The sequence below is a fragment of the Triticum urartu genome, chromosome 7A (genome assembly GCF_056163025.1).
Source record: "Triticum urartu cultivar PI428250 chromosome 7A, HENAU_Tu73, whole genome shotgun sequence".
NCBI lineage: Eukaryota > Viridiplantae > Streptophyta > Magnoliopsida > Poales > Poaceae > Triticum > Triticum urartu.
This window is the reverse complement of record NC_141879.1, coordinates 58,946,114-58,956,019: the sequence shown is the minus strand read 5'-3', so window position 1 is coordinate 58,956,019 and position 9,906 is coordinate 58,946,114.

Here is a 9,906-nt window from a genome sequence, read left to right as displayed (position 1 = left end):
GTACTCCTTATCTTTGCCATCCATTTTAGCATCGCGATCCGTGCAGACGCATTTGTCTTTTTTGTTTCTCTCAAATGACATAATGTATAAACTTCAAATTTTGCAGAACAACAATACATTCTAACTACAATGTGGGAAAAAGCTTTCAGATTTTTTCATGCATTTTAAATACTTAAAATAATATTTTTAGTCAAACAGAATCTCATTTTGTATATTTATATCAGACCAAAAAATCTGAAAGTTTTTTCACACATTGATGTTCTAATGTTTGTTCGATCTGCAAAGTTTGACGTTCATATGTTGTTTCATTTGAGAGAAGCAAAAAAAGAGAAAACTTCTTGTTGTAAGTTAGTTGAGAGTACGAATGTCAAAGCAAGGCTGGAACATTGAGGATAAAAGGTTCCATGTAGCCTAAGCTACACGGGAACTTTCTGCCGACCGACAAGAATCGAGGGACCACCACGGAAAGCGGTCTCTGGCCGTGGGAATTCAGCGTGGCATTGCAGTATGCCGGGAGGTGGCGCAGTCGATTGGAATTGCATGCGTCTACAAAGCCCTGATGGTTGTGAGGGCTAGTGATCTGTAGTGGGAGAGACAGGAATAGGCGCATGACTGGGAGCGCAACGGCATTATAGCATTGTCGATTCAGTGTGCGCCGGCGACGGGAGCGCAACGGCATTATCGCATCATCGGGTGTGATCGACATATTGCAGAATCGGCACTGCATTGTTAATAAGATCATGAGCTAGCCTAGTAACTAAACCTTTCTCTTACGTTTTCTTAACCATCTTTGTTAAGCAGACAGCAACCTGGTTGAAGGAGAAAAGAGGAAAGGGGTCGCCCTGCCCCACCCCTTCATGATTTTGAAAATAAACGCACGTAATTTTCTAATTTGAAACACGTTGTACCACTGTACAAACTGCTTTTAACCCAGTTACACCACATATGACAGAAGTCTTAATTCATGACAACGACCAACATGTACTCTCAGTTAGCATTATTATACACGCTTTCTTGAAATCAAGCTAAATATAACACCAACTTGCTTTCTGTTCTTAAGAATACTGTGTAATGCCTCTTGTCGCCACGTCAATGTCTAATCTCTCTTCGACCCATTTTTGGACTAAATAAACACATTTACAGTGTTAACCATACATTTTCTGAATTCTTGGATTAAAATATTCATTTGTATTCTTATATGAACTAATGTTATATTTCATATTTCACTTGGCATGGCGATGTGGGGGGGGGGGGGGGGGGGGTTGGGGGATAATATGTTTACTTCCTTAAATGTACAGTTTCATTAATATGAAACATGTACATCCCAGCGTAGGACAAAAACCTTCCATATGATTGACTAAGGGCATCTTCAACAGGTAATGAAATATTTGGTGATGCAAGAATCCATATATGGTAGGAGAGAGAAAATTTTACATCACCAAGATGACGGTTGCTTTAGAAGCTCATGTAAATGTGGTAACCTATAAATTATCTCTTGAACATGATTCATTCTACATTTTGATATTTCAAACACTAGCTTAGCATTAAACATTTAAACAACATAATTCCACATCACTATGCTAGACCTGCACTTATATGGACATACTACTACAATAGTTCATCAGAAACCATTACGCGTAAGGCACTCGATGAGGTCGATCACCCTTTGTGGTCTGCCGGAGGGGCTTCTCCTTGTGGGTGGCTTCAACTCATTGGAGATGTAGTACAACTACTTCTTCAGCCCTTCAAACATTCCCTCGATGTCATTGCACATTTTGCAATCCATCTCCTCGTCCTCCTTCTTTTGCTTCTTCGGCTCTTTCTCGGTGAATAATCGAAGCTCTACCTCCATGAAGTGCTGGTTGTAGTTCGCAAACTCCTCATGTACACACTACCCCTCTCCTCGGAAATGTATTGTGCCTCCATACGATGATGCACCTTCTCCTCCCAGGAAACAATACACATCTCTTGGGTGAGTGTCGGTGTCAAAACCGGCGGATCTCGGGTAGGGGGTCCCGAACTGTGCGTCAAGGCCGGATGGTAACAGGAGACAAGGGACACGATGTTTTTACCCAGGTTCGGGCCCTCTCGACGGAGGTAATACCCTACTCCTGCTTGATTAATATTGATGATATGGGTAGTACAAGAGTAGATCTACCACGAGATCAAGGAGGCTAAACCCTAGAAGCTAGCCTATGGTATCACTGTGTATGAAGATGGATGTCCTACGGACTTGAACCCTCCGGTTTATATAGACACCGGATAGGGTTAGGGTTACACAGAGTCGGTTACAATGGTAGGAGATCTTGAGTATCCGTATCGCCTAGCTTGCCTTCCACGCCAAGGAAAGTCCCATCCGGACACGGGACGAAGTCTTCAATCTTGTATCTTCATAGTCCAGGAGTCCGGCGAAGTTATAGTCCGGCTACCCAAACATCCCCTAATCTAGGACTCCCTCAGTAGCCCCTGAACCAGGCTTCAATGACGACGAGTCCGGTGCGCAGATTGTCTTCGGCATTGCAAGGCGGGTTCCTCCTCCAAGTCCTCCATAGAAGATTGTAGACACCAAGAATAGTGTCCGGCTCTGCAAAATAAGTTTCCACATACTGCCATAGAGAGAATAATATCAACACAAATCAAATCTGCTGACGTATCCCGCAGTGCGTCACCACACCACGGCCAAGCCCTTTTACGAATCGTTTTTACTTTTCCACCCTCAGCACGTTTTGCGAGGCGGTTTCCTTGGCACGTCTTGTCAAAGCAGAGATCGTGTGCCCCTTTTAACGGGATTCTCATCAATATGGACGTGGGTAACCCAATCGTGCCCTTCCGCACGCTCCCTTGATTAAAGGCGAGTCCAAAACGGTTACGGGGAGGGCTCTTGGTATTCAACCTCTTATAAAGAGACCAAGGCCCCGCTCCTTTTCTTGATCTCAAACGAGTTCGCCTCGAGTTCCAACACCCCAGGCTCCAGATTCCAGGCACTTCGGACCTTCGACAATGTCCGGTTCTGACCTTCAAGGTCGATGGACGCCTTCCTCCGTCACGGAGGAGGACGTATTAAGGTTGAGGGAGGCTAAGTTCCTGACCGGCGAGATTTTGCATAGGTTGCGTGCTCAAGGACAGGTTATCCCCAGTCCCCAGCCTGGTGAGAGCGTGGTGTTCATGTCTCACTTCCTTCGGGGGTTAGGCTTCCCAATGGACCCCTTTGTGAGGGGACTGTTATTTTATTACGGACTGGAATTCCATGATTTAGCCCCGGAGTCTATCCTCCATATCTCCTCGTTTATCGTTGTGTGTGACGCGTTCCTCCGTATTACCCCTCACTTCGGCTTGTGGCTCAAGACCTTCAAAGTGGAGCCGAAGATGATCAAGGGTCGACACGCGGAGTGTGGAGGCGCTATCATAAGCAAGAATGCCGATGCTCCATGGCCCGAAGGCTCTTTCCAAGAGGAGCTAGGTTTGTGGCAACGAGAGTGGTTTTATATCACCGCTCCTCGGGGCACCAAGTGGGTGGCGCCTCCTGCCTTTCGCTCGGGTCCCCCACCACGGCTAGCGTCATGGTCAACAGAGGATTAGATTGGGGTCTGCCCAAAGACGTGCCTTTGCTGCAGGGCCGCATTAAGGATCTCTTGAGAGGAGACCTCAGCCTGGTCAAGGTGACGCAGGTCATGCTGATTCGCCGAATACTGCCCGGCAAACGCCGCTCCCTTCGCCTGTGGGAATTCAATCCAGAGGGACCACGAGCTCTCCGGGATTTTATGGGCACAACGCCCGCGGAGATGTATAAACTGTTCTTCGGATCACAAGAGATGTGTCCGGATTTGACCGAGGACGCAGGCCTAAGCTACAATCGCCCGGATAATGAAGTAAGTAACCCTGTGCCCGGACCTGCTATCCGTACAATTGTCATAAACTTGCTGCTGAAAGAGCCGTCCGCTTTAAACAAGAGTGGATAGCGAAGGCAAAGCTGATCAGGTGTCCGGCTCCCCTTCCCGAAACCAGGCCGGATCCCGTGCTGGTCAGGATGTTGGTGATAATGCCTTTGGAGGGAAGCAAAGGGGAGGTCAAGGAAACTATGGCTTCCTCGAAGGAGGCTACTCCGAAGGGAGGAACCGACAATTCCTCTCCAAAGGGGAAGAAAAGGGCCTCCTCTGACGACTCAGAGACCACGGCCTCGAAGCGGGGGAAGAGATCTTCGTCAGAGGGTCCAGCGCCGGGGAGTTCCTCGGCCGAACTACGGCCTCAAAGGGATAAGCCCTCCAGCGAGCCGTACGTAGAGAAAAGATTTTCTTTTGAGGGATGAGAGGAATCCTTGATTTTATATCTAAGAGTATTAACCGATTTTTTACCTTGTAGCTCGGACCTCAGCCCCTCTCAGCAGAGCTCGTCTTCAGGGGATCTTCTTCCGGAGATGATGGAGAGCGGGACGCCTCCCCTTGCCATGCCGCCTAGCGAGGCGGGCGACCCTGAGGTGTCATCGCGGAGGGCTTCTCCGAATCCGGCAGGGGCGGAAGATAGCTACGTGGCCCCCGAGGTTCTCCGGGTTTGGCCTTCGAAGGAGGTCATGGGGCGAGTCCGGCACCATCTGGTGCTCGGCCGGAGGAGCTAAAGATGCTGTTGGGGCGAGCTTCTATTTCGGAGGAGCACCGTGCATTGATGGGCACGGTGATTGAAAGGATCTCATCCGCAGAGAGCGGATTGCATGAGGCCGTCAAGAGTTTACTGACGGGTTTTGAGGTACATTAGATAATGTCCACTTTTGTCAGTTGCGCATAAATAAGATGCGCCCTGTGTAGATAGTAGCCCCTGAGACTCTGCGCGTCGTCAGGAAATGACGGCACGCGGAGGATCATAGTCCCAGGTCTAAGATGTCGCTTTTGAATGTAGGCTGCAGGGTGTCCGGAATCAAGCCGGACTAATGATTTTGCCGAACTGAAGCGACAATTGGACGTGGCAGATGCCGACATCGCGCTTGTCCACAGGCGGCTTGATGAGGCTCAAGGTATGTAATTCCTGGAGCGGCGTTATGTAAGAATAGCTTTATGCCAGTACCTGACCATGTGTATGCTGGAAGCAGATGGTGCGGCCGCCGTGGAGATTCTTCGGGCAGACCATGCCCAAGCTAAAGAGCAAGCCCGAAAAAGTGATGCGGTTGCCAAGAAAGCCCTTGAAGAGCTAAGAGCCGAGAAAGTGGCTCATTGCCGAAGCAAAGAGGAGATGGCCAGGGTGGCCGAAGAGTTAAAGAGCGCTGCAGACCGTTGCGAACTTCTGGAGAAAGAAGACCAGGCGAGACAGACGGACCTAAGGAAGGCCGTTGCTAATGCCAAGGACGCGCGCTCTGCGATGAGAGCTGCGAAGGAGGAGCTACGTCAGGCCGAACAAATTGCGGCCGGAAAGCCCTTTATGCTGCGAAGAAAATTTTGTGATCCGAAGCTTGCTCCACTGGACCGGATGTGGAGTGTGGAGGATACCTATCTGGATTTAGCGGCGAGTGCTGCCGATGCGTCCGAACACTTTCGGGATAAAAAAGATCACGAAGTGGAAAGGCTTTTCTGGTCGCAGTTTCACAATCCAGAGCGTCCACTTGCCGTGGACGATCGTTTGGCTCAATGGGCCGAACTGAATAGGTTGTCTGGACTCGCCATGAAGTACGTCATGGGTTATCTGTGGCCGGGGAGATCGGAGCCGAAGAGTTACTTCGGCCTGGTGCAGGAATTCCTTGACGCGGTGCCGCGCATTGATGCAATGAAGAGGTCAGCATGCATAGAGGGCGCAAGGATGGCTCTTGCCCGTGTCAAGACATACTGGGCGGAGATGGAAGCCACCGTTGTTGCATCCCAAGACTCGGATAAAAGCCGAGTACCCTCCGAGCACTACTTTCAGGAAGTCCTTGAAGGCGCTCGTATAATAGAGACGCAATGCTTGAAAGATGCTATGTTATGATATCATATGTAATTATAAAGTAATATTTTGATAAATTATAGCGGCCTTTTTATACTTGTGCCTTCAAGTATTAAGAACACCTCCTGTGCGGCCGTTTTAAAATAGATATATATGTGTAAAATCTGAAAGATGGCAGTCGTTGGCTTCAGCCCCCACGCACATAGTGCGGGGGTGCTCGCAGAAGACGCATGTTCACACTTAACCCAACGTCTTGGTCCCATAAAGGAGGTGATAGCGCAACGGGCCAGGCAACCGGACTATAATGCTTTAACACTTTCACTTAGCCATAGGAGCTTGATAGTGGGACTACTTAGGTAGCCTCTTTGTGGCGACTGCGCTTGCCTGAGTTCGGGGCGCCTATGTGCCTGACCGGGAAGCGGCCCTTCGTTAAAGTGGAGGAATCCGATAGATTCCAATAGGTCATCGAGTGGCTGACCAGTGTCGCGCTACATCATGACAGTCAGTTTTCGGCTTTCTCTACTGAGGTGCTCGCCCGGCCGAATCGGGGCACAATCGCAGCAGTTCTCCTGGTGCTACCGTAGCCGATAGAGCGGAACGTAAGGTAGCCGAACTCAGGAGCCGGGCAACCCAACATTTGACCAAAGACATGATTCGGAGCTGATGCATATAATGCCAAAACTCGCGACGCCGAACACTCCCTAAGGTGTTCGGTCTTTATAAGTGCGGGCAAAACAGCACTTTTCATAGGAAAAAAGAAAGCCCCTAGTGTCCAGGTACGTGCAGAGATTCTGACGTGGCCACATGCCAAGACGCCAGCCTCCTCCTTGGTTATATCAGAAAAAACCAGGGGATGTGTATCAACAAGAGACAGTAAAAAAGGTTTACGCAGGGTCTTAATCTAAAGAGAATCCTTTATGACGGGTCCCTGCTGCACGTCTGCGCCTGTGTCTCCGTTGTGCCGTATCCTGGACGGGTGCCGCACGAGGTTCATCTGTAAAAGAGAGGATCTGAGTTGAAAAACGGGTCGTGCCGAATCAAAAGTTTAAAATGTACAAAATATAAAGTAAATTATATAAAATTGAGCTTTATTGTCTCTGCATGTAGCCCCTTGTACGGGGGCATATGGCCTCTAAGCCCGCATTAATGATGGACTTAAACCGAACTCGTCTATTCCGCGCTCGTGGCCTTTAATGACCTATGTCAAAAAGTTTCTGGGCTGGTGAGGCCATTTTATTGTGCGGCTGTCTAAGCGGCCGCACAGTCCTCCACTTGGGGGAGGCACACTTTACTGCTTCCCCTTCAAAGAGATGATGCCTCGTGGACCGGGCATCTTAAGTGTAAGGGATGCATAGTGCGGAATTGCGTTGAAGCGAGCGAAAGCTTCGCGTCCCAGTAGTGCTTGATAGCGGCTTGAGAACGGGACGATATGGAAGGTCAGCTTTTCGCTGCGGAAGTTATTGTCAGAGCCGAATATAAATTTGAGCCGGAGAAAACCCATACAATGGGTGTCCGGTCCCGGTGTTACCCCTTGAATGGAGGTTTTGCTGCGGCGGATTCGTGCTGGGTTTATTCCCATGTGATGGATTGTATCCTGATATATTAGGTTTAGTCCACTGCCTCCGTCCATAAGGACATTTGAAAACTGGAGTCCGCCAATTATTGGATTCAGTATTAAGGCAGCCCAGCCTGCGTCCTTGACGTTTCTAGAATAATCTAGCTGATCAAAGATAATTGGTTTTAACGACCAGTGGCGGGACCCTTTGTTGATAGGTCGTGTGGTGCGTGCCTTTATGGGCGCTACACGTTTTTTTATGTGAACTAAGTTCACTGTTTTTACTTTTTGTGGGAAGTTCTTTTGTTTCCTAGTGCTCTGCTTCTGGGGTTCGTCCTCATCTTCGCTTGGTGTGTCGAGCCCCTTGTGTTCGGCGTTGAGTCTGCCGGATTGTTTGAAAACCCAACAATCTCTGTGGGTATGGTTAGCAGGCTTCCCAGGAGCGCTGTGTATCTGACATATCCTGTCCAGGATCTTATTTAAGTAGGACGGATCATCCCTGTTGTCCTGGAGGGGTGGTTTTGTCTGATTTTGTCGTGAGCCTTTGAATCCGGCATTAACTGCCGTGCTCTTCGGACTTTTTTCTTTAGTCCGGCGACGATCCTTGTTGCGTCGTGGTTTCCCGTTCCCATCCCTGGTTTCGGATGTACTTGGGTCGCTGGGGCTGCACCTTGCCAACTAGCTGTCCTCTCCTACGCAAAAGCGGGTCATGAGGCTTGTTAGAGCGGCCATTGTTCTTGGCTTTTCCTGGCCGAGGTGTCTGGCGAGCCATTCGTCTCGGACATTATGCCTGAAAGCTGCTAAGGCTTCGGCGTCCGGACAGTCGACTATCTGATTCTTTTTAGTGAGGAATCTATTCCAGAACTGCCGAGCTGATTCTCCGGGCTGTTGGGTTATGTGGCTGAGATCGTCTGCATCCGGAGGGCGGACATAGGTCCCTTGAAAATTTGTTCGGAAAGCGTCCTCGAGCTCTTCCCAACTTCCAATTGTGTTTTCGGGAAGGCTCTTAAGCTAGTGACGGGCTGGCCCTTTGAGCTTGAGAGGTAAATATTTAATGGCGTGGAGATCATCTCCTCTAGCCATATGTATGTGGAGGATATAGTCCTCGATCCAGAATCCGGGGTCTGTTGTTCCATAATATGCCTCTATGTTGACGGGTTTGAATCCCTCCGGAAATTCATAGTCCAGAACCTCATCGGTGAAGCATAGGGGATGTGCGGCGCCCCGATATCTGGGTGTGCCAGATTCTGATGATGGCTTTTTTGCATTGCTGACGAAAGCTTGCTTTCTTGGCCCATAAATGGACCTAGCTGGGGCATGATGCGAGTCCTTAGGTGGGTCGCATGCCCGTTTGAGTGCGGCGCCACTTGCCGTTTTGTGGGGTCATCTATCCGACCGTGTGGCTTTCTTGTTTTTTGAATTCGGGGGCTCTAGGGCCTCTTCGTCGAATTCAGGCAGTAGTTTTCTTTTCGGATAGCTTTTGGTGCGGCAACCGTCGCCGCACTTATCGGCGGTGTTCATTACTTTGCTCCATCTAATCCGGAGTGCATCCTCCGCTGTTTTTAGCTTCCGCTTCTGCTTTTTCAGGCGGCGGGCGGTCGCAGCGAGCCTTTTGTTGAGACTATTCTGCTTTATGGGTTTATCCGGCATAAGGTCGTCCGGAATGCCGTTTTCGCCGGTGGAGGGATGTTCGGTTGCTCTTTCCGTGTTACCCTGCTCGGACGGCTGCTTTGAGGCCTGCTCATCATCTTCCGGCTCGTCCTGCTCTATGGCTAGGTTTTCATCGAGGCGGGGCTTGGGTCGGCGTTTGCATCGACGCTTTGATTGCTTACCGGGGTGTCGATCTCCCGTTCCATCCCCTTTTTCCTCGTTGTCACTTCCTTTAGGGGTATCCACCATGTACACATCATGAGGTGAGGTGGCTGTCCAATGCCCTATGGGCGTTGGTTCGTCGGTATCTCCTGCATCGTCATCCATGCTGTCGATGTCTACGGAGTCGAAGTTTAGCACGTCGTTTAAATCGTCGACGGTGGCTACCAAGTGGGTGGTGGGTGGACTTTGAATTTCTTCATCATCCGTATCCCATCCTTGCTGACCGTAATTCGGCCAGGGCTCTCCTGATAAAGAGAGAGACTTGAGAGAATTCAGGATGTCGCCAAAAGGCGAGTGCTGAAATATGTCCGCGGCGGTGAACTCCATTATCGGCGCCCAATCGGATTCGACTGGCAGGGGCGCGGGGGAAACGGAGTCCGGGGAGGAGTCCGGCCCCTCGGGGTTATGGGTCACGTGGAGTAAGGGGCCGGCGTTCGGCTCGATCGCCTTTGAGATCGCAGCCCCCGAGGTGACGTCCAACCGTCTATCCCCGCTTGGCGCAACAGGCTCCGAGTTAGGGGTCGGAACCGGTGCGTTTGCGGCCTCCAGGACACTGTTCGGAGGCAGAGCTAGAT